Source organism: Coccinella septempunctata, chromosome 7, assembly GCF_907165205.1.
Source record: "Coccinella septempunctata chromosome 7, icCocSept1.1, whole genome shotgun sequence".
Taxonomy (NCBI): Eukaryota; Metazoa; Arthropoda; class Insecta; order Coleoptera; family Coccinellidae; genus Coccinella; species Coccinella septempunctata.
The window spans coordinates 6629299-6652481 of NC_058195.1; the positions used below are offsets into that span (position 1 = coordinate 6629299).

General features: G+C 36.1%; 1 protein-coding gene across 2 annotated transcripts in view; it reads left to right on the forward strand.

Moving 5' to 3' along the window:
• LOC123317538 overlaps positions 1-23183 on the forward strand; it is a 263709-nt gene that overhangs the window by 57715 nt on the left and 182811 nt on the right. Inside the window, exon 1 of one of the 2 annotated variants that reach the window (XM_044904118.1) lies at positions 22278-22818. The exons of the other annotated variant lie outside the window; for it this stretch is intronic. The gene's annotated coding sequence lies outside the window, so the exon portion shown is untranslated. Of the gene's footprint in view, positions 1-22277; positions 22819-23183 lie in introns of those variants that run through there. 2 annotated transcript variants of the gene reach the window in all.

Below are 23183 nucleotides of genomic sequence, written 5' to 3' on the forward strand. Positions count from 1 at the left end.
TCATTTTTGACCCAAAAAATCGAGATTTTCGAAATCGAGTTTTTGTGCTAGGGTGGAAGCCTAGGCACCGCTGATTATATAACCGGAAACCTCAATTGGATCAGACGAATATAACAGGAGATATCGCAGATTGAAAATTGCAATTTTTTGAAAAATGCCATTTTCAAGATGAAAATCTGAACGAACGGAGATAGGCTTTCGAAATTGCTTGCAATAGATTCAGCGTGTTCGAAAACCTATATTTTCATACCAAACTTTCCAATATCTGACCCTGTTTAGGAGAAAATAATTTTTTTTGTTTTTTCACTTTTCATTTTCGAGTTGACTTCGAAGAGCTCTCTGGAATGCAATTCTCTATTGAATCATCAACTGTTTGGTTTTCTAGAATCTTCAAAACAAATTCTATGCACTTCATATCCTAGGACAGTAATAGAACATACTGATTTTCAGACAGAGTATCAAAGAGGTCATTTTAGGGGGGTCTAACCCCTTGCTCATTTTTGACCCAAAAAATCGAGATTTTTGAAATCGAATTTTTGTGCTAGGGTGGAAGCCTAGGCACCGCTGATTATATAACCGGAAATCTCAATTGGATCAGACGAATATAACAGGAGATATCGCAGATTGAAAATTGCAATTTTTTGAAAAATGCCATTTTCAAGATGAAAATCTGAACGAACGGAGATAGGTTTTCGAAATTGATTGCAATAGATTCAGAGTGTTTGAAAACCTATATTTTTATACCAAACTTTACAATATCTGACACTGTTTAGGAGAAAATAATTTTTTTTGTTTTTTCACTTTTCATTTTCGACTTGACTTCGAAGAGCTCTCTGGAGTGCAATTCTCCATTGAATCATCAACTATTTGGTTTTCTAGAATCTTTAAAACAAATTCTATGCACTCCATATCCTAGGACAGTAATAGAACATACTGATTTTCAGACAGAGTAGCCAATAGGTCATTTTAGGGGGGTCTGACCCCTTGCTCATTTTTGACCCAAAAAATCGAGATTTTCGAAATCGAGTTTTTGTGCTAGGGTGGAAGCCTAGGCATCGCTGATTATTTAACCGGAAACCTCAATTGGATCAGACGAATATAACAGGAGATATCGCAGATTGAAAATTGCAATTTTTTGAAAAATGCCATTTTCAAGATGAAAATCTGAACAAACGGAGATAGGCTTTCGAAATTGATTGCAATAGATTCAGCATGTTTGAAAACCTATATTTTCATACCAAACTTTCCAATATCTGACACTGTTTAGGAGAAAATAATTTTTTTTGTTTGTTCACTTTTCATTTTCGAGTTGACTTCGAAGAGCTCTCTGGAGTGCAATTCTCTATTGAATCATCAAATGTTTGGTTTTCTAGAATCTTCAAAACAAATTCTATGCACTCCATATCCTAGGACAGTAATAGAACATACTGATTTTCAGACAGAGTAGCAAATAGGTCATTTTAGGGGGGTCTAACCCCTTGCTCATTTTTGACCCAAAAAATCGAGATTTTCGAAATCGAGTTTTTGTGCTAGGGTGGAAGCCTAGGCACCGCTGATTATATAACCGGAAATCTCATTTGGATCAGACGAATATAACAGGAGATATCGCAGATTGAAAATTGCAATTTTTTGAAAAATGCCATTTCCAAAATGAAAATCTGAACGAACGGAGATAGGTTTTCGAAATTGATTGCAATAGATTCAGCGTGTTTGAAAACCTATATTTTCATACCAAACTTTCCAATATCTGACCCTGTTTAGGAGAAAATAATTTTTTTTGTTTTTTCACTTTTCATTTTCGAGTTGACTTCGAAGAGCTCTCTGGAATGCAATTCTCTATTGAATCATCAACTGTTTGGTTTTCTAGAATCTTCAAAACAAATTCTATGCACTTCATATCCTAGGACAGTAATAGAACATACTGATTTTCAGACAGAGTATCAAAGAGGTCATTTTAGGGGGGTCTAACCCCTTGCTCATTTTTGACCCAAAAAATCGAGATTTTTGAAATCGAGTTTTTGTGCTAGGGTGGAAGCCTAGGCACCGCTGATTATATAACCGGAAATCTCAATTGGATCAGACGAATATAACAGGAGATATCGCAGATTGAAAATTGCAATTTTTTGAAAAATGCCATTTTCAAGATGAAAATCTGAACGAACGGAGATAGGTTTTCGAAATTGATTGCAATAGATTCAGCGTGTTTGAAAACCTATATTTTTATACCAAACTTTACAATATCTGACACTGTTTAGGAGAAAATAATTTTTTTTGTTTTTTCACTTTTCATTTTCGACTTGACTTCGAAGAGCTCTCTGGAGTGCAATTCTCCATTGAATCATCAACTATTTGGTTTTCTAGAATCTTTAAAACAAATTCTATGCACTCCATATCCTAGGACAGTAATAGAACATACTGATTTTCAGACAGAGTAGCAAATAGGTCATTTTAGGGGGGTCTGACCCCTTGCTCATTTTTGACCCAAAAAATCGAGATTTTCGAAATCGAGTTTTTGTGCTAGGGTGGAAGCCTAGGCATCGCTGATTATTTAACCGGAAACCTCAATTGGATCAGACGAATATAACAGGAGATATCGCAGATTGAAAATTGCAATTTTTTGAAAAATGCCATTTTCAAGATGAAAATCTGAACAAACGGAGATAGGCTTTCGAAATTGATTGCAATAGATTCAGCATGTTTGAAAACCTATATTTTCATACCAAACTTTCCAATATCTGACACTGTTTAGGAGAAAATAATTTTTTTTGTTTGTTCACTTTTCATTTTCGAGTTGACTTCGAAGAGCTCTCTGGAGTGCAATTCTCTATTGAATCATCAAATGTTTGGTTTTCTAGAATCTTCAGAACAAATTCTATGCACTCCATATCCTAGGACAGTAATAGAACATACTGATTTTCAGACAGAGTAGCAAATAGGTCATTTTAGGGGGGTCTAACCCCTTGCTCATTTTTGACCCAAAAAATCGAGATTTTCGAAATCGAGTTTTTGTGCTAGGGTGGAAGCCTAGGCACCGCTGATTATATAACCGGAAATCTCATTTGGATCAGACGAATATAACAGGAGATATCGCAGATTGAAAATTGCAATTTTTTGAAAAATGCCATTTCCAAAATGAAAATCTGAACGAACGGAGATAGGTTTTCGAAATTGATTGCAATAGATTCAGCGTGTTTGAAAACCTATATTTTCATACCAAACTTTCCAATATCTGACACTGTTTAGGAGAAAATAATTTTTTTTGTTTTTTCACTTTTCATTTTCGAGTTGACTTCGAAGAGCTCTCTGGAGTGCAATTCTCTATTGAATCATCAAATGTTTGGTTTTCTAGAATCTTCAAAACAAATTCTATGCACTCCATATCCTAGGACAGTAATAGAACATACTGATTTTCAGACAGAGTAGCAAATAGGTCATTTTATGGGGGTCTAACCCCTTGCTCATTTTTGACCCAAAAAATCGAGATTTTCGAAATCGAGTTTTTGTGCTAGGGTGGAAGCCTTAGCACCGCTGATTATATAACCGGAAATCTCAATTGGATCAGACGAAGATAACAGGAGATATCGCAGATTGAAATTTGCAATTTTTTGAAAAATGCCATTTCCAAGATGAAAATCTGAACGAACGGAGATAGGTTTTCGAAATTGATTGCAATAGATTCAGCGTGTTTGAAAACCTATATTTTTATACCAAACTTTACAATATCTGACACTGTTTAGGAGAAAATAATTTTTTTTGTTTTTTCACTTTTCATTTTCGACTTGACTTCGAAGAGCTCTCTGGAGTGCAATTCTCCATTGAATCATCAACTATTTGGTTTTCTAGAATCTTTAAAACAAATTCTATGCACTCCATTTCCTAGGACAGTAATAGAACATACTGATTTTCAGACAGAGTAGCAAATAGGTCATTTTAGGGGGGTCTGACCCCTTGCTCATTTTTGACCCAAAAAATCGAGATTTTCGAAATCGAGTTTTTGTGCTAGGGTGGAAGCCTAGGCATCGCTGATTATTTAACCGGAAACCTCAATTGGATCAGACGAATATAACAGGAGATATCGCAGATTGAAAATTGCGATTTTTTGAAAAATGCCATTTCCAAGATGAAAATCTGAACGAACGGAGATAGGTTTTCGAAATTGATTGCAATAGATTCAGCGTGTTTGAAAACCTATATTTTTATACCAAACTTTACAATATCTGACACTGTTTAGGAGAAAATAATTTTTTTTGTTTTTTCACTTATCATTTTCGACTTGACTTCGAAGAGCTCTCTGGAGTGCAATTCTCCATTGAATCATCAACTATTTGGTTTTCTAGAATCTTTAAAACAAATTCTATGCACTCCATATCCTAGGACAGTAATAGAACATACTGATTTTCAGACAGAGTAGCAAATAGGTCATTTTAGGGGGGTCTGACCCCTTGCTCATTTTTGACCCAAAAAATCGAGATTTTCGAAATCGAGTTTTTGTGCTAGGGTGGAAGCCTAGGCATCGCTGATTATATAACCGGAAACCTCAATTGGATCAGACGAATATAACAGGAGATATCGCAGATTGAAAATTGCAATTTTTTGAAAAATGCCATTTTCAAGATGAAAATCTGAACAAACGGAGATAGGCTTTCGAAATTGATTGCGATAGATTCAGCATGTTTGAAAACCTATATTTTCATACCAAACTTTCCAATATCTGACACTGTTTAGGAGAAAATAATTTTTTTTGTTTGTTCACTTTTCATTTTCGAGTTGACTTCGAAGAGCTCTCTGGAGTGCAATTCTCTATTGAATCATCAAATGTTTGGTTTTCTAGAATCTTCAAAACAAATTCTATGCACTCCATATCCTAGGACAGTAATAGAACATACTGATTTTCAGACAGAGTAGCAAATAGGTCATTTTAGGGGGGTCTGACCCCTTGCTCATTTTTGACCCAAAAAATTGAGATTTTCGAAATCGAGTTTTTGTGCTAGGGTGGAAGCCTAGGCACCGCTGATTATATAACCGGAAACCTCAATTGGATCAGACGAATATAACAGGAGATATCGCAGATTGAAAATTGCAATTTTTTGAAAAATGCCATTTTCAAGATGAAAATCTGAACGAACGGAGATAGGCTTTCGAAATTGCTTGCAATAGATTCAGCGTGTTCGAAAACCTATATTTTCATACCAAACTTTCCAATATCTGACCCTGTTTAGGAGAAAATAATTTTTTTTGTTTTTTCACTTTTCATTTTCGAGTTGACTTCGAAGAGCTCTCTGGAGTGCAATTCTCTATTGAATCATCAACTGTTTGGTTTTCTAGAATCTTCAAAACAAATTCTATGCACTCCATATCCTAGGACAGTAATATAGCATACTGATTTTCAGACAAAGTAGCAAATAGGTCATTTTAGGGGGGTCTAACCCCTTGCTCATTTTTGACCCAAAAAATCGAGATTTTCGAAATCGAGTTTTTGTGCTAGGGTGGAAGCCTAGGCACCGCTGATTATATAACCGGAAACCTCAATTGGATCAGACGAATATAACAGGAGATATCGCAGATTGAAAATTGCAATTTTTTGAAAAATGCCATTTTCAAGATGAAAATCTGAACGAACGGAGATAGGCTTTCGAAATTGCTTGCGATAGATTCAGCGTGTTCGAAAACCTATATTTTCATACCAAACTTTCCAATATCTGACCCTGTTTAGGAGAAAATAATTTTTTTTGTTTTTTCACTTTTCATTTTCGAGTTGACTTCGAAGAGCTCTCTGGAATGCAATTCTCTATTGAATCATCAACTGTTTGGTTTTCTAGAATCTTCAAAACAAATTCTATGCACTTCATATCCTAGGACAGTAATAGAACATACTGATTTTCAGACAGAGTATCAAAGAGGTCATTTTAGGGGGGTCTAACCCCTTGCTCATTTTTGACCCAAAAAATCGAGATTTTTGAAATCGAGTTTTTGTGCTAGGGTGGAAGCCTAGGCACCGCTGATTATATAACCGGAAATCTCAATTGGATCAGACGAATATAACAGGAGATATCGCAGATTGAAAATTGCAATTTTTTGAAAAATGCCATTTTCAAGATGAAAATCTGAACGAACGGAGATAGGTTTTCGAAATTGATTGCAATAGATTCAGCGTGTTTGAAAACCTATATTTTTATACCAAACTTTACAATATCTGACACTGTTTAGGAGAAAATAATTTTTTTTGTTTTTTCACTTTTCATTTTCGACTTGACTTCGAAGAGCTCTCTGGAGTGCAATTCTCCATTGAATCATCAACTATTTGGTTTTCTAGAATCTTTAAAACAAATTCTATGCACTCCATATCCTAGGACAGTAATAGAACATACTGATTTTCAGACAGAGTAGCAAATAGGTCATTTTAGGGGGGTCTGACCCCTTGCTCATTTTTGACCCAAAAAATCGAGATTTTCGAAATCGAGTTTTTGTGCTAGGGTGGAAGCCTAGGCATCGCTGATTATTTAACCGGAAACCTCAATTGGATCAGACGAATATAACAGGAGATATCGCAGATTGAAAATTGCAATTTTTTGAAAAATGCCATTTTCAAGATGAAAATCTGAACAAACGGAGATAGGCTTTCGAAATTGATTGCAATAGATTCAGCATGTTTGAAAACCTATATTTTCATACCAAACTTTCCAATATCTGACACTGTTTAGGAGAAAATAATTTTTTTTGTTTGTTCACTTTTCATTTTCGAGTTGACTTCGAAGAGCTCTCTGGAGTGCAATTCTCTATTGAATCATCAAATGTTTGGTTTTCTAGAATCTTCAAAACAAATTCTATGCACTCCATATCCTAGGACAGTAATAGAACATACTGATTTTCAGACAGAGTAGCAAATAGGTCATTTTAGGGGGGTCTAACCCCTTGCTCATTTTTGACCCAAAAAATCGAGATTTTCGAAATCGAGTTTTTGTGCTAGGGTGGGAGCCTAGGCACCGCTGATTATATAACCGGAAATCTCATTTGGATCAGACGAATATAACAGGAGATATCGCAGATTGAAAATTGCAATTTTTTGAAAAATGCCATTTCCAAAATGAAAATCTGAACGAACGGAGATAGGTTTTCGAAATTGATTGCAATAGATTCAGCGTGTTTGAAAACCTATATTTTCATACCAAACTTTCCAATATCTGACACTGTTTAGGAGAAAATAATTTTTTTTGTTTTTTCACTTTTCATTTTCGAGTTGACTTCGAAGAGCTCTCTGGAGTGCAATTCTCTATTGAATCATCAAATGTTTGGTTTTCTAGAATCTTCAAAACAAATTCTATGCACTCCATATCCTAGGACAGTAATAGAACATACTGATTTTCAGACAGAGTAGCAAATAGGTCATTTTAGGGGGGTCTAACCCCTTGCTCATTTTTGACCCAAAAAATCGAGATTTTCGAAATCGAGTTTTTGTGCTAGGGTGGAAGCCTTAGCACCGCTGATTATATAACCGGAAATCTCAATTGGATCAGACGAATATAACAGGAGATATCGCAGATTGAAAATTGCAATTTTTTGAAAAATGCCATTTCCAAGATGAAAATCTGAACGAACGGAGATAGGTTTTCGAAATTGATTGCAATAGATTCAGCGTGTTTGAAAACCTATATTTTTATACCAAACTTTACAATATCTGACACTGTTTAGGAGAAAATAATTTTTTTTGTTTTTTCACTTTTCATTTTCGACTTGACTTCGAAGAGCTCTCTGGAGTGCAATTCTCCATTGAATCATCAACTATTTGGTTTTCTAGAATCTTTAAAACAAATTCTATGCACTCCATATCCTAGGACAGTAATAGAACATACTGATTTTCAGACAGAGTAGCAAATAGGTCATTTTAGGGGGGTCTGACCCCTTGCTCATTTTTGACCCAAAAAATCGAGATTTTCGAAATCGAGTTTTTGTGCTAGGGTGGAAGCCTTGGCATCGCTGATTATTTAACCGGAAACCTCAATTGGATCAGACGAATATAACAGGAGATATCGCAGATTGAAAATTGCAATTTTTTGAAAAATGCCATTTCCAAGATGAAAATCTGAACGAACGGAGATAGGTTTTCGAAATTGATTGCAATAGATTCAGCGTGTTTGAAAACCTATATTTTTATACCAAACTTTACAATATCTGACACTGTTTAGGAGAAAATAATTTTTTTTGTTTTTTCACTTATCATTTTCGACTTGACTTCGAAGAGCTCTCTGGAGTGCAATTCTCCATTGAATCATCAACTATTTGGTTTTCTAGAATCTTTAAAACAAATTCTATGCACTCCATATCCTAGGACAGTAATAGAACATACTGATTTTCAGACAGAGTAGCAAATAGGTCATTTTAGGGGGGTCTGACCCCTTGCTCATTTTTGACCCAAAAAATCGAGATTTTCGAAATCGAGTTTTTGTGCTAGGGTGGAAGCCTAGGCATCGCTGATTATATAACCGGAAACCTCAATTGGATCAGACGAATATAACAGGAGATATCGCAGATTGAAAATTGCAATTTTTTGAAAAATGCCATTTTCAAGATGAAAATCTGAACAAACGGAGATAGGCTTTCGAAATTGATTGCGATAGATTCAGCATGTTTGAAAACCTATATTTTCATACCAAACTTTCCAATATCTGACACTGTTTAGGAGAAAATAATTTTTTTTGTTTGTTCACTTTTCATTTTCGAGTTGACTTCGAAGAGCTCTCTGGAGTGCAATTCTCCATTGAATCATCAACTATTTGGTTTTCTAGAATCTTTAAAACAAATTCTATGCACTCCATATTCCAGGACAGTAATAGAACAACCTGATTTTTAGATAGAGTAGCAAATAGGGCATTTTAGGGGGGTCTAACCCCTTGCTCATTTTTGACCCAAAAAATCGAGATTTTTGAAATCGAGTTTTTGTGCTAGGGTGGAAGCCTAGGCACCGCTGATTATATAACCGGAAATCTCAATTGGATCAGACGAATATAACAGGAGATATCGCAGATTGAAAATTGCAATTTTTTGAAAAATGCCATTTCCAAGATGAAAATCTGAACGAACGGAGATAGGCTTTCGAAATTGCTTGCAATAGATTCAGCGTGTTCGAAAACCTATATTTTCATACCAAACTTTCCAATATCTGACCCTGTTTAGGAGAAAATAATTTTTTTTGTTTTTTCACTTTTCATTTTCGAGTTGACTTCGAAGAGCTCTCTGGAGTGCAATTCTCTATTGAATCATCAACTGTTTGGTTTTCTAGAATCTTCAAAACAAATTCTATGCACTTCATATCCTAGGACAGTAATAGAACATACTGATTTTCAGACAGTGTAGCAAAGAGGTCATTTTAGGGGGGTCTAACCCCTTGCTCATTTTTGACCCAAAAAATCGAGATTTTCGAAATCGAGTTTTTGTGCTAGGGTGGAAGCCTAGGCACCGCTGATTATATAACCGGAAATCTCAATTGGATCAGACGAATATAACAGGAGATATCGCAGATTGAAAATTGCAATTTTTTTAAAAATGCCATTTCCAAGATGAAAATCTGAACGAACGGAGATAGGCTTTCGAAATTGATTGCAATAGATTCAGCGTGTTTGAAAACCTATATTTTCATACCAAACTTTCCAATATCTGACACTGTTTAGGAGAAAATAATTTTTTTTCTTTGTTCACTTTTCATTTTCGAGTTGACTTCGAAGAGCTCTCTGGAGTGCAATTCTCCATTGAATCATCAACTATTTGGTTTTCTAGAATCTTTAAAACAAATTCTATGCACTCCATATTCCAGGACAGCAATAGAACAACCTGATTTTTAGATAGAGTAGCAAATAGGGCATTTTAGGGGGGTCTAACCCCTTGCTCATTTTTGACCCAAAAAATCGATATTTTCGAAATTGAGTTTTTGTGCTAGGGTGGAAGCCCAGGCACCGCTGATTATATAACCGGAAATCTCATTTGGATCAGACGAATATAACAGGAGATATCGCAGATTGAAAATTGCAATTTTTTGAAAAATGCCATTTCCAAGATGAAAATCTGAACGAATGGAGATAGGCTTTCGAAATTGATTGCAATAGATTCAGCGTGTTTGAAAACCTATATTTTCATACCAAACTTTCCAATATCTGACACTGTTTAGGAGAAAATAATTTTTTTTGTTTTTTCACTTTTCATTTTTGAGTTGACTTCGAAGAGCTCTCTGGAGTGCAATTCTCCATTGAATCATCAACTATTTGGTTTTCTAGAATCTTTCAAACAAATTCTATGCACTCCATATTCCAGGACAGTAATAGAACATACTGATTTTCAGACAGAGTAGCAAATAGGTCATTTTAGGGGGGTCTAACCCCTTGCTCATTTTTGACCCAAAAAATCGAGATTTTCGAAATCGAGTTTTTGTGCTAGGGTGGAAGCCTTAGCACCGCTGATTATATAACCGGAAATCTCAATTGGATCAGACGAATATAACAGGAGATATCGCAGATTGAAAATTGCAATTTTTTGAAAAATGCCATTTCCAAGATGAAAATCTGAACGAACGGAGATAGGTTTTCGAAATTGATTGCAATAGATTCAGCGTGTTTGAAAACCTATATTTTCATACCAAACTTTCCAATATCTGACCCTGTTTAGGAGAAAATAATTTTTTTTGTTTTTTCACTTTTCATTTTCGACTTGACTTCGAAGAGCTCTCTGGAGTGCAATTCTCCATTGAATCATCAACTATTTGGTTTTCTAGAATCTTTAAAACAAATTCTATGCACTCCATATTCCAGGACAGTAATAGAACATACTGATTTTCAGACAGAGTAGCAAATAGGTCATTTTAGGGGGGTCTGACCCCTTGCTCATTTTTGACCCAAAAAATCGAGATTTTCGAAATCGAGTTTTTGTGCTAGGGTGGAAGCCTTAGCACCGCTGATTATATAACCGGAAATCTCAATTGGATCAGACGAATATAACAGGAGATATCGCAGATTGAAAATTGCAATTTTTTGAAAAATGCCATTTCCAAGATGAAAATCTGAACGAACGGAGATAGGTTTTCGAAATTGATTGCAATAGATTCAGCATGTTTGAAAACCTATATTTTCATACCAAACTTTCCAATATCTGACACTGTTTAGGAGAAAATAATTTTTTTTGTTTGTTCACTTTTCATTTTCGAGTTGACTTCGAAGAGCTCTCTGGAGTGCAATTCTCTATTGAATCATCAAATGTTTGGTTTTCTAGAATCTTCAAAACAAATTCTATGCACTCCATATCCTAGGACAGTAATAGAACATACTGATTTTCAGACAGAGTAGCAAATAGGTCATTTTAGGGGGGTCTAACCCCTTGCTCATTTTTGACCCAAAAAATCGAGATTTTCGAAATCGAGTTTTTGTGCTAGGGTGGGAGCCTAGGCACCGCTGATTATATAACCGGAAATCTCATTTGGATCAGACGAATATAACAGGAGATATCGCAGATTGAAAATTGCAATTTTTTGAAAAATGCCATTTCCAAAATGAAAATCTGAACGAACGGAGATAGGTTTTCGAAATTGATTGCAATAGATTCAGCGTGTTTGAAAACCTATATTTTCATACCAAACTTTCCAATATCTGACACTGTTTAGGAGAAAATAATTTTTTTTGTTTTTTCACTTTTCATTTTCGAGTTGACTTCGAAGAGCTCTCTGGAGTGCAATTCTCTATTGAATCATCAAATGTTTGGTTTTCTAGAATCTTCAAAACAAATTCTATGCACTCCATATCCTAGGACAGTAATAGAACATACTGATTTTCAGACAGAGTAGCAAATAGGTCATTTTAGGGGGGTCTAACCCCTTGCTCATTTTTGACCCAAAAAATCGAGATTTTCGAAATCGAGTTTTTGTGCTAGGGTGGAAGCCTTAGCACCGCTGATTATATAACCGGAAATCTCAATTGGATCAGACGAATATAACAGGAGATATCGCAGATTGAAAATTGCAATTTTTTGAAAAATGCCATTTCCAAGATGAAAATCTGAACGAACGGAGATAGGTTTTCGAAATTGATTGCAATAGATTCAGCGTGTTTGAAAACCTATATTTTTATACCAAACTTTACAATATCTGACACTGTTTAGGAGAAAATAATTTTTTTTGTTTTTTCACTTTTCATTTTCGACTTGACTTCGAAGAGCTCTCTGGAGTGCAATTCTCCATTGAATCATCAACTATTTGGTTTTCTAGAATCTTTAAAACAAATTCTATGCACTCCATATCCTAGGACAGTAATAGAACATACTGATTTTCAGACAGAGTAGCAAATAGGTCATTTTAGGGGGGTCTGACCCCTTGCTCATTTTTGACCCAAAAAATCGAGATTTTCGAAATCGAGTTTTTGTGCTAGGGTGGAAGCCTTGGCATCGCTGATTATTTAACCGGAAACCTCAATTGGATCAGACGAATATAACAGGAGATATCGCAGATTGAAAATTGCAATTTTTTGAAAAATGCCATTTCCAAGATGAAAATCTGAACGAACGGAGATAGGTTTTCGAAATTGATTGCAATAGATTCAGCGTGTTTGAAAACCTATATTTTTATACCAAACTTTACAATATCTGACACTGTTTAGGAGAAAATAATTTTTTTTGTTTTTTCACTTATCATTTTCGACTTGACTTCGAAGAGCTCTCTGGAGTGCAATTCTCCATTGAATCATCAACTATTTGGTTTTCTAGAATCTTTAAAACAAATTCTATGCACTCCATATCCTAGGACAGTAATAGAACATACTGATTTTCAGACAGAGTAGCAAATAGGTCATTTTAGGGGGGTCTGACCCCTTGCTCATTTTTGACCCAAAAAATCGAGATTTTCGAAATCGAGTTTTTGTGCTAGGGTGGAAGCCTAGGCACCGCTGATTATATAACCGGAAATCTCAACTGGATCAGACGAATATAACAGGAGATATCGCAGATTGAAAATTGCAATTTTTTGAAAAATGCCATTTCCAAGATGAAAATCTGAACAAACGGAGATAGGCTTTCGAAATTGATTGCAATAGATTCAGCATGTTTGAAAACCTATATTTTCATACCAAACTTTCCAATATCTGACACTGTTTAGGAGAAAATAATTTTTTTTCTTTGTTCACTTTTCATTTTCGAGTTGACTTCGAAGAGCTCTCTGGAGTGCAATTCTCCATTGAATCATCAACTATTTGGTTTTCTAGAATCTTTAAAACAAATTCTATGCACTCCATATTCCAGGACAGTAATAGAACAACCTGATTTTTAGATAGAGTAGCAAATAGGGCATTTTAGGGGGGTCTAACCCCTTGCTCATTTTTGACCCAAAAAATCGAGATTTTTGAAATCGAGTTTTTGTGCTAGGGTGGAAGCCTAGGCACCGCTGATTATATAACCGGAAATCTCAATTGGATCAGACGAATATAACAGGAGATATCGCAGATTGAAAATTGCAATTTTTTGAAAAATGCCATTTCCAAGATGAAAATCTGAACGAACGGAGATAGGCTTTCGAAATTGCTTGCAATAGATTCAGCGTGTTCGAAAACCTATATTTTCATACCAAACTTTCCAATATCTGACACTGTTTAGGAGAAAATAATTTTTTTTCTTTGTTCACTTTTCATTTTCGAGTTGACTTCGAAGAGCTCTCTGGAGTGCAATTCTCCATTGAATCATCAACTATTTGGTTTTCTAGAATCTTTAAAACAAATTCTATGCACTCCATATTCCAGGACAGCAATAGAACAACCTGATTTTTAGATAGAGTAGCAAATAGGGCATTTTAGGGGGGTCTAACCCCTTGCTCATTTTTGACCCAAAAAATCGATATTTTCGAAATTGAGTTTTTGTGCTAGGGTGGAAGCCCAGGCACCGCTGATTATATAACCGGAAATCTCATTTGGATCAGACGAATATAACAGGAGATATCGCAGATTGAAAATTGCAATTTTTTGAAAAATGCCATTTCCAAGATGAAAATCTGAACGAATGGAGATAGGCTTTCGAAATTGATTGCAATAGATTCAGCGTGTTTGAAAACCTATATTTTCATACCAAACTTTCCAATATCTGACACTGTTTAGGAGAAAATAATTTTTTTTGTTTTTTCACTTTTCATTTTTGAGTTGACTTCGAAGAGCTCTCTGGAGTGCAATTCTCCATTGAATCATCAACTATTTGGTTTTCTAGAATCTTTCAAACAAATTCTATGCACTCCATATTCCAGGACAGTAATAGAACAACCTGATTTTTAAATAGAGTAGCAAATAGGGCATTTTAGGGGGGTCTGACCCTTTGCTCATTTTTGACCCAAAAAATCGAGATTTTCGAAATCGAGTTTTTGTGCTAGGGTGGAAGCCTAGGCATCGCTGATTATATAACCGGAAACCTCAATTGGATCAGACGAATATAACAGGAGATATCGCAGATTAAAAATTGCAATTTTTTGAAAAATGCCATTTTCAAGATGAAAATCTGAACGAACGGAGATAGGCTTTCGAAATTGATTGCAATAGATTCAGCGTGTTCGAAAACCTATATTTTCATACCAAACTCTCCAATATCTGACCCTGTTTAGGAGAAAATAATTTTTTTTGTTTTTTCACTTTTCATTTTCGAGTTGACTTCGAAGAGCTCTCTGGAGTGCAATTCTCTATTGAATCATCAAATGTTTGGTTTTCTAGAATCTTCAAAACAAATTCTATGCACTCCATATCCTAGGACAGTAATAGAACATACTGATTTTCAGACAGAGTAGCAAATAGGTCATTTTAGGGGGGTCTAACCCCTTGCTCATTTTTGACCCAAAAAATCGAGATTTTCGAAATCGAGTTTTTGTGCTAGGGTGGAAGCCTTAGCACCGCTGATTATATAACCGGAAATCTCAATTGGATCAGACGAATATAACAGGAGATATCGCAGATTGAAAATTGCAATTTTTTGAAAAATGCCATTTCCAAGATGAAAATCTGAACGAACGGAGATAGGTTTTCGAAATTGATTGCAATAGATTCAGCGTGTTTGAAAACCTATATTTTTATACCAAACTTTCCAATATGTGACACTGTTTAGGAGAAAATAATTTTTTTTGTTTTTTCACTTTTCATTTTCGACTTGACTTCGAAGAGCTCTCTGGAGTGCAATTCTCCATTGAATCATCAACTATTTGGTTTTCTAGAATCTTTAAAACAAATTCTATGCACTCCATATCCTAGGACAGTAATAGAACATACTGATTTTCAGACAGAGTATCAAATAGGTCATTTTAGGGGGGTCTGACCCCTTGCTCATTTTTGACCCAAAAAATTGAGATTTTCGAAATCGAGTTTTTGTGCTAGGGTGGAAGCCTTAGCACCGCTGATTATATAACCGGAAATCTCAATTGGATCAGACGAATATAACAGGAGATATCGCAGATTGAAAATTGCAATTTTTTGAAAAATGCCATTTCCAAGATGAAAATCTGAACAAACGGAGATAGGCTTTCGAAATTGATTGCAATAGATTCAGCGTGTTTGAAAACCTATATTTTCACACCAAACTTTCCAATATCTGAGACTGTTTAGGAGAAAATAATTTTTTTTGTTTTTTCACTTTTCATTTTCGAGTTGACTTCGAAGAGCTCTCTGGAGTGCAATTCTCCATTGAATCATCAACTATTTGGTTTTCTAGAATCTTTAAAACAAATTCTATGCACTCCATATTCCAGGACAGTAATAGAACATACTGATTTTCAGACAGAGTAGCAAATAAGTCATTTTAGGGGGGTCTGACCCCTTGCTCATTTTTGACCCAAAAAATCGATATTTTCGAAATTGAGTTTTTGTGCTGGGGTGGAAGCCCAGGCACCGCTGATTATATAACAGGAAATCTCAATTGGATCGGACGAATATAACAGGAGATATCGCAGATTGAAAATTGCAATTTTTTGAAAAATGCCATTTCCAAGATGAAAATCTGAACAAACGGAGATAGGCTTTCGAAATTGATTGCAATAGATTCAGCATGTTTGAAAACCTATATTTTCATACCAAACTTTCCAATATCTGACACTGTTTAGGAGAAAATAATTTTTTTTGTTTGTTCACTTTCATTTTCGAGTTGACTTCGAAGAGCTCTCTGGAGTGCAATTCTCCATTGAATTATCAACTATTTGGTTTTCTAGAATTTTCAAAACAAATTCTATGCACTCCATATTCCAGGACAGTAATAGAACATCCTGATTTCTAGACAGAGTAGAATTGGAAAAAAATGCATGAAATTAGATACTTTCTAGTTTTTAACTAGAAGCTTTGAGTATTCAACCCCCAAGAGCGACAAACCGGTTCAAGTGAATCCAAAATAAGTTGTAGTTGTAGGGGGGACAGGGGGGTTATATAATACTCAAGGCTGGAAGTGATCGTTAAGGTGGATGAATAGCAGTCATGAACGTTGATCGGCGGACAGGCCTATCAGAATTTCAACAAATTGCGATCTTCTCTATTTAAGAAAAGGATATACAACGTTTCCAAATTCAACATATGACGTCATCGATAATTTTTTCGGATTTTTGTTACTTCATTTAGAGCTCCCAATAGCTGTTTCAAGTATATCCATCCTTTTCTGGACCCTGTACATGCTTTTGTCAAGATTCCACGATCCATAATTGTTTTTAACATCAATACAAATCAAACCGAACCCTCCATATCAGCAGCGGACCAATCTTGTCTGACGAATAATCAATGCATTGAGTGAGTGAGATCAAAAAGCAATTTGATCCAATTGTAGATTAACGGAGCATCTAATCCCGGATTCCCTGGACAGCAATTCGATGGAGGACGAATTGATGGTCATCCTACATACAACTTATCACTAATCTGGCAGACATTGTACGCGGAATTGAGTTACAGCTGTTGTACAAATCGGAATCATGGTTATTGAAGTGAAAACTGCATCTAGTCGAAGAATCTTCAGCAGGATGTGTAGTGGAAAAATTGGCAACATGTTTTTCATGGTTGCCATCACTGGTACCATCAGTTCCATTCGATGAAAACATATTGTGATGATTTTTTTCCGATCAGGTGTTGAATATTGTAAGCTCATTTCAGTCAGTAATCCTTACATTTACATTGCCAGTCTAAACGGACGTTCGAATATGATATCGATCTTATAAGCTGAAAGCATTAACCAATTGAAGGATGCATTCGAAACATCGTGTATGCGTGGATATAATCCGACAAAGTTAACAGTTAAAACAAGATGTATAGGGGTAGTAGAAATGGCTTCATTATGTTGAACTACAAATAATATATACATATGGATTAGTGTCAGTAAACACATATACGTGATATAACAGGATGTTTGGAATGAACAAATGCACGCTTGATTTGGGAGCTAATTGAAAAGGCATAGATATTGGGTTTATTTTTAGGAATGGTCCGTTATTGAAATGAAATACTGGAAATTTCGATCTACTTTTTAATTAAAACCTTTCGAAATCATGTTTAGAATAGGGAATACTCCTTCTGACGAAAATGATGTATTTTTATGAAATATCTTTGAAACGTCACATTTTGAAATAACCGTTTCCCAAAAAAAATTATTTTAGGCACTTGAAAATGAAAAATAAAAACGGGTATTTAAAGTTTAAAGCGTTTTCTGAGAATTGTACAAGTTGGCAACATCGACTGAAATATGCCTTGATAATAAAGGACAACAATTGCATTACCTTGATGAGATAGACAAAGCTGGCTGTCTATGCAGTCTGCGACGAACGAGGAAGGTCGTAAAATTTTATGGGATTTTTATCGCCGTTTGCAGTTGAAGCTCGCCAGTAAGAACGCGCCTGTAAATCAACAGCTGTCATTTTATAAACAAGCTGCTCGGACATTGTTCTTTTCATTGTCTAGTAGGCACTGTTGCCGAAGCGTAAACTCGAAACCAAGCGATTTAAATTTTAAGACCCCATATTTGAAGAATGATTTTGTATAGTTTCCGCGGTGCATTTGAAAAATTCATGAATGAAACTCATAATTATTCAGTCTAAACTTGCATATGCGGTGATAACCCAAATTGAGGAGACTGGGAGGGTCTTTAGACCGGGTCTAGTCTTCCAAGTGACGATTCTTCTGTTCTTCAGTTGTTCGAGGAAAGCTACAGGACCCTTATGTTGGGAAATCATCCCCCATAGATATACCGGAGGTTATCCAGTAGAAAATTGAAAAAAACGATAAAGAAATTCAAAAAACTTCTGACACTTTATTGAAGCAACATCAAGTATACTCCATTTACATTTATTTTAGCAGTCGGTTGGCCATGAAATAATTTTCTCAAGTTTTTGTAACTAGAACGGAGTAAAGTTGGCACTCATGGAAAGTCGTTAACGTCATAACGCCGTTGCCACAACTTATATCAATTGTTATTACGAAAATGCCGAAAGTGATTGAAAAAAAGAGACAGGGTTCCCGGAAGTGCTATTTGGAATTCAGGTCCGCTCATTCAAATAGTTATACCCTGATATTCTAAAATCCACAATACCTACGTCAGACGGTAGCGAACATATTCAATGTAAGGGAATTCATATAATGTTTCATCTGAATCTGAACGACTTATATTTCACCTGAATATTTCCACAATCAGAAAGATTGTGAATGAAGAGGATGACAAAGAATTTCCTTCCAATGGTAGACCCAAAAAAGTGGTGGCATTTGAGAATTTAATGTTTGAGTGAATTAATGCGAAAAGTTTACTACAGGATTTTCGATGAATGTCATCGTAAAATAAATTCCTGAAAATTGATTTTTCTATTTTTCATTTGACTTGTCCTATTCATTGGGAATGTCTTAAGGTACCAATAAATACCTAATTATTATTATTATATCAATGTGTTAAGATGAACAGCCACAAATACGCGCCAGTTGTCCTGTTAATTGTTTATTCATGTGAAATTTTTGTTCAAAGGTGAAGTTCATCTTGACTTGAAACTTCCTTTAATTCCTCTTACTTATATTGATGCAAGATGATTTTTGTTGAAGAATTTAACATTCTTGTAATTATCTGTTAATTCCTTCGGGAGATACCCATTCCCAACCACTGCATCATATGCATTTCATCTTCGGGTTAATATTTTTGAAATCTACAACTGATGTAACGTATTCAAACTTTAGCCAAAGAAGATAACGAACATTAACTATCCTCAAGCTAGTGCATATTATGATATTATACTGATCTCTTGTATTTTCCATGCAAATAACTGGATTTGGTATGCCTTCAATCAGTTTGTATAAACTTCAATTATGTTCGTCACATATTTTCCGAAGAGATTCGACATTGTGATAAAATACGTAATAACAGAAACTTTCACGTAGAACGGGCAACATAGCGTTGATTTAAACCCAAAAATGTTTTGACAAGCTTCATAATCCCACATTTCCGTACTAAACGGACTGAAATGTGTCAAATTTCCATGGCCAACCGAGTGCTTAAATAAAGTGAATGGAGTATACGTAAGATCTATATAGCAGGGAGTAGAGTGCCGAGGAAAGATCTATTTGCACCCAGATAAAAGCGTGCTCGGATTTTATCGGGCGAGAATAGTCCCGGATCTCCCGCCGGCCATTGTGTGATCGATAATTTGCGGGTAGTCCGGACACAATCGCCGGAGGATTTTCAAATTGCCGGATGGCGTAAAGTCACGTCGAACGCTCAACCCTTTACCGCACCCCCCGCGCGCGCCTTTTTAGAGGATCGTATTTTCAGATTGGATGGTTTATTGTGCGATTCCTTATTGTGCCAGTCTAGACCGGGTCTTGAGCAAACTGCGGTTTAGCTCCAGAGTCCCGGACTCCTTTTATGATGCCAACAAATTAATCCGGCCCTGAATCGCTGTAAAATAGGATCCGTGGCCTGTCATTCAACCCGTTTTTCTTCGTTTATTCCGGATTACCCCGGATTTCGGAGTGGGGGTGGGGAAGTTGCATTTACGACGTGCAGTTTGGGGTATTTCCTCCTTTACGAAGGGAGGACGGATCGTGGGGGGATGGAGCGAGAATTTCGATCTCCGCCGGAAGTGACTTATTTTATCTTGGGGGGGATTTTGTTGCACAGTTTTACTTCATCTGAGGGGTAAGTTGTGAAGGGGGTTCAATTAGCGCCTTAGGATTTTATTGAAAACTAGCTGACCCGGCAAACCTAGTTTTGCCATTTAAATTATTTCTAGGGTAGATAATAGAGTCATTCGGGGCAACTGTGCGCACTTTTGCCTTTCAAGCCATACCCGGTTTCAAATGTTGAAGGTACGAAAATTAAAGCATATTCATAAGATAGAGAATTTTCTAATCCATAAGAAAACATCAAAAAGCAAACAAACAAAAACGAGATGCTAAAAATTAACAAGAAAACTAGTGAATTTGATTGATTGCAAATAAAAAGTTAAAGAAACGTGGCACGGCGCACTCCTATGAAGAACTAATATGGCGATTCTGCGCCCTTGCTTCACCCAAATGAACCCCTCTTTCATACATTGCATAGTCGAGATATACGCACTGCGCACACTTACCCACTGCTCTCAGTTACCCCGAATGACTCTAATAACTTTTTGTCCAAATGTCGAAAACCTATAAGTACTCTATGATTGCTCGATTGGTCGTAGGAAAAAGGAATGCCTTTTTTTCTGTTCTGTACAATTTTTTTTGGGAATATTTTGTTATATAAACCTTGCCCTAACAATAATAAACACAACAAAAAAAGAATTGTCCAATTTGGTGCAATCGTTTGAACAATAAAGCATTTTGAAGTAAACCATAGATCCTCTTTTATTGATATAGATACAAAAACAATCCTCTTCGATCTTTTCTTACTACCACCCCTATCTGTGATCGGTGCCAACCATAGAATGTAAAATACTCAAAGGTGCCAAAATACTCAAAGGTGCCAACCTCACTTTTATCAAACCGCCAAGACAATTGACTGAGCATTCTCTCACAGGGGGAAACTGAACATCAGGCCAGCTAGTTGTTTACTTTTTTCGGTGTACGAGGATATATTTGAAAAATTCTTAGCCTACTATAGAAGCAAACTAAATTTCAATGTCAAAATATTTTATTACTCAATATATTCTCCTCTTAATTGGATACATTTATTACAGCGAACCTGCAACGTCTCTAGACCTTTCAAAAAAAGTGTTTCTCCTTTCTCTGCAAACCAGACCTCCACAGCTTTTATTACCTCCTCGTTGGAAGAAAATTTACGACCTTTCAAACTTTTTTTCAGTTGAGGAAAGAGATGATAGTCGGATGGGTCCAAATCTGGTGAAAAAGGAGGGTGTTCTAGTAATTCAAACCATAAATCGCGAATTTTTTGCATGGCAACATCAGATTTGCGTGCAAGGGCGTTGTCCTGCAAAAACAAAACACCTTTGGATAGCTTTCCGTGTCTTTTCTCTTTAATTTTTTCCCATAGAGTGGTCAGTAATGTCGAATAGTAATCTCCGGTTATTGGTCTACCCTTATCCAAAAAATCAATCAGGATTACTCCATGGCAATCCCAAAAACTGAAGCAAGAACTTTTCCAGTAGATTTTTGGACACGAATCTTCTTAGGTCTTGGAGAACCAGAGTGTCGCCATTCCATCGATTGGTGCTTTATTTCTGGATCGTAGAAATGTACCCAAGTCTCATCCATTGTAACAATTCGATTTAAAAAGTCTACATCGTTTTCAAATCGAGCACAGATCGAACGTGATGCTTCTACCCTTGCACGCTTTTGGATGTCCAGTTTGTTGTTCTGCTTCTTCTTAAAATCGTATTTTTATCAATTTCCATATGCGGCTTCTTTTTACCTTTCACAATCGTTCCTTTTCAAACTGAATATTTTCGTCGTGTATAATAAAATTGTAATCTTCAATGAGAGACTTACGTCGTACCGGTTTAACACCTTCGATAACTTCTGCATGGAGCTAAAAATATTGAAAATAACGAACCAAAAGGATTGGCCAAAGACACCCTTAAGATTTCGCGGATAAACACACGATATACCATGTACCATTATAGACTCGAGTTCCCCTTCAAACTCGATGAACAGTATCAAATAAATCGAGGTTTCGGTCTTCATCATCTAGGGTACTTGATGATGGTTCGATACTCCAATTTTTCGATTTTCACAATTTCGGTGGACATCTTCTTTCTTTCAATTTATTGCGCAACTCTGGTTTACTTTTCTGACCTCAAACTTCACACTGACACTTCTAATGAGTTATTGTTCGTTGCTATGGTAACACAATATTTTTTTATGCATGGAACTAGTCTAGGCTAACTAGATATCAATACATCCTCGTACATATCGTCAGTTCAATGACATTTGAACTGCAGTTGACTGATTTGTCAACTGAAATATATAGACCAGTAATAGAACAGTCGTAAATAAGAGAGACGAGCTTCCACACGTTCCGAAAATTAGAAAGATACCGCGGTCTACGTAACGGCCACGAAATTGAAAGAACAAAGTGCCGAGGAAAGAGTGAAAGAGACAAAATCGCACACTTATCTATCCGTTTCTCGCAATTTCACAGGGATTGGGAATTACCTCCGGAGCAACATTAGGATTCATAAAGTTGGATAATAGAAGCCCCTAATGGCACATTTCAGGAAATAAAATTGGAGTGCAATAATAGATTTTCATTCGCTGGTCGGGACCTGAATGCAAAGGAGAATGGGGGACCGGGGTGGATTCGCGAATGGATTGAAGATCAGCCTGGCGTACTTGCAGGATCAACCACTATCTTCTCGAACTTCTTGTCGGTACTAAAACTAGCTAGGTACTGAGTTTCAATGCGTGGAACCTTCAGTTTTTAAATTTTGGGAGAAGTAATACACCTCCAATCTTCATTTGACTCGTTCGATTAATGGGTTGAATAGCTTGAATTGTCTGTAATCCACCACACAGGGATAGTTCATAGACCAACCCTTGATAGACATTTCGATTTTTTTGTCGACCGAATCATCGACATAACTCATCGCAATTTCGGTGCTCTTCCACCCTCCTGCACGCTTTAGTGCTAAAATATCTCCACCCGAATCCGCAACCATAGTGGCTCCAGTTCTGCGAAAAGAGTGGCCGGTGTATAACTCTGGGTCTTTTAATCCTAAATATTTCGCTATTTGCTTTGGGACACCACTAATA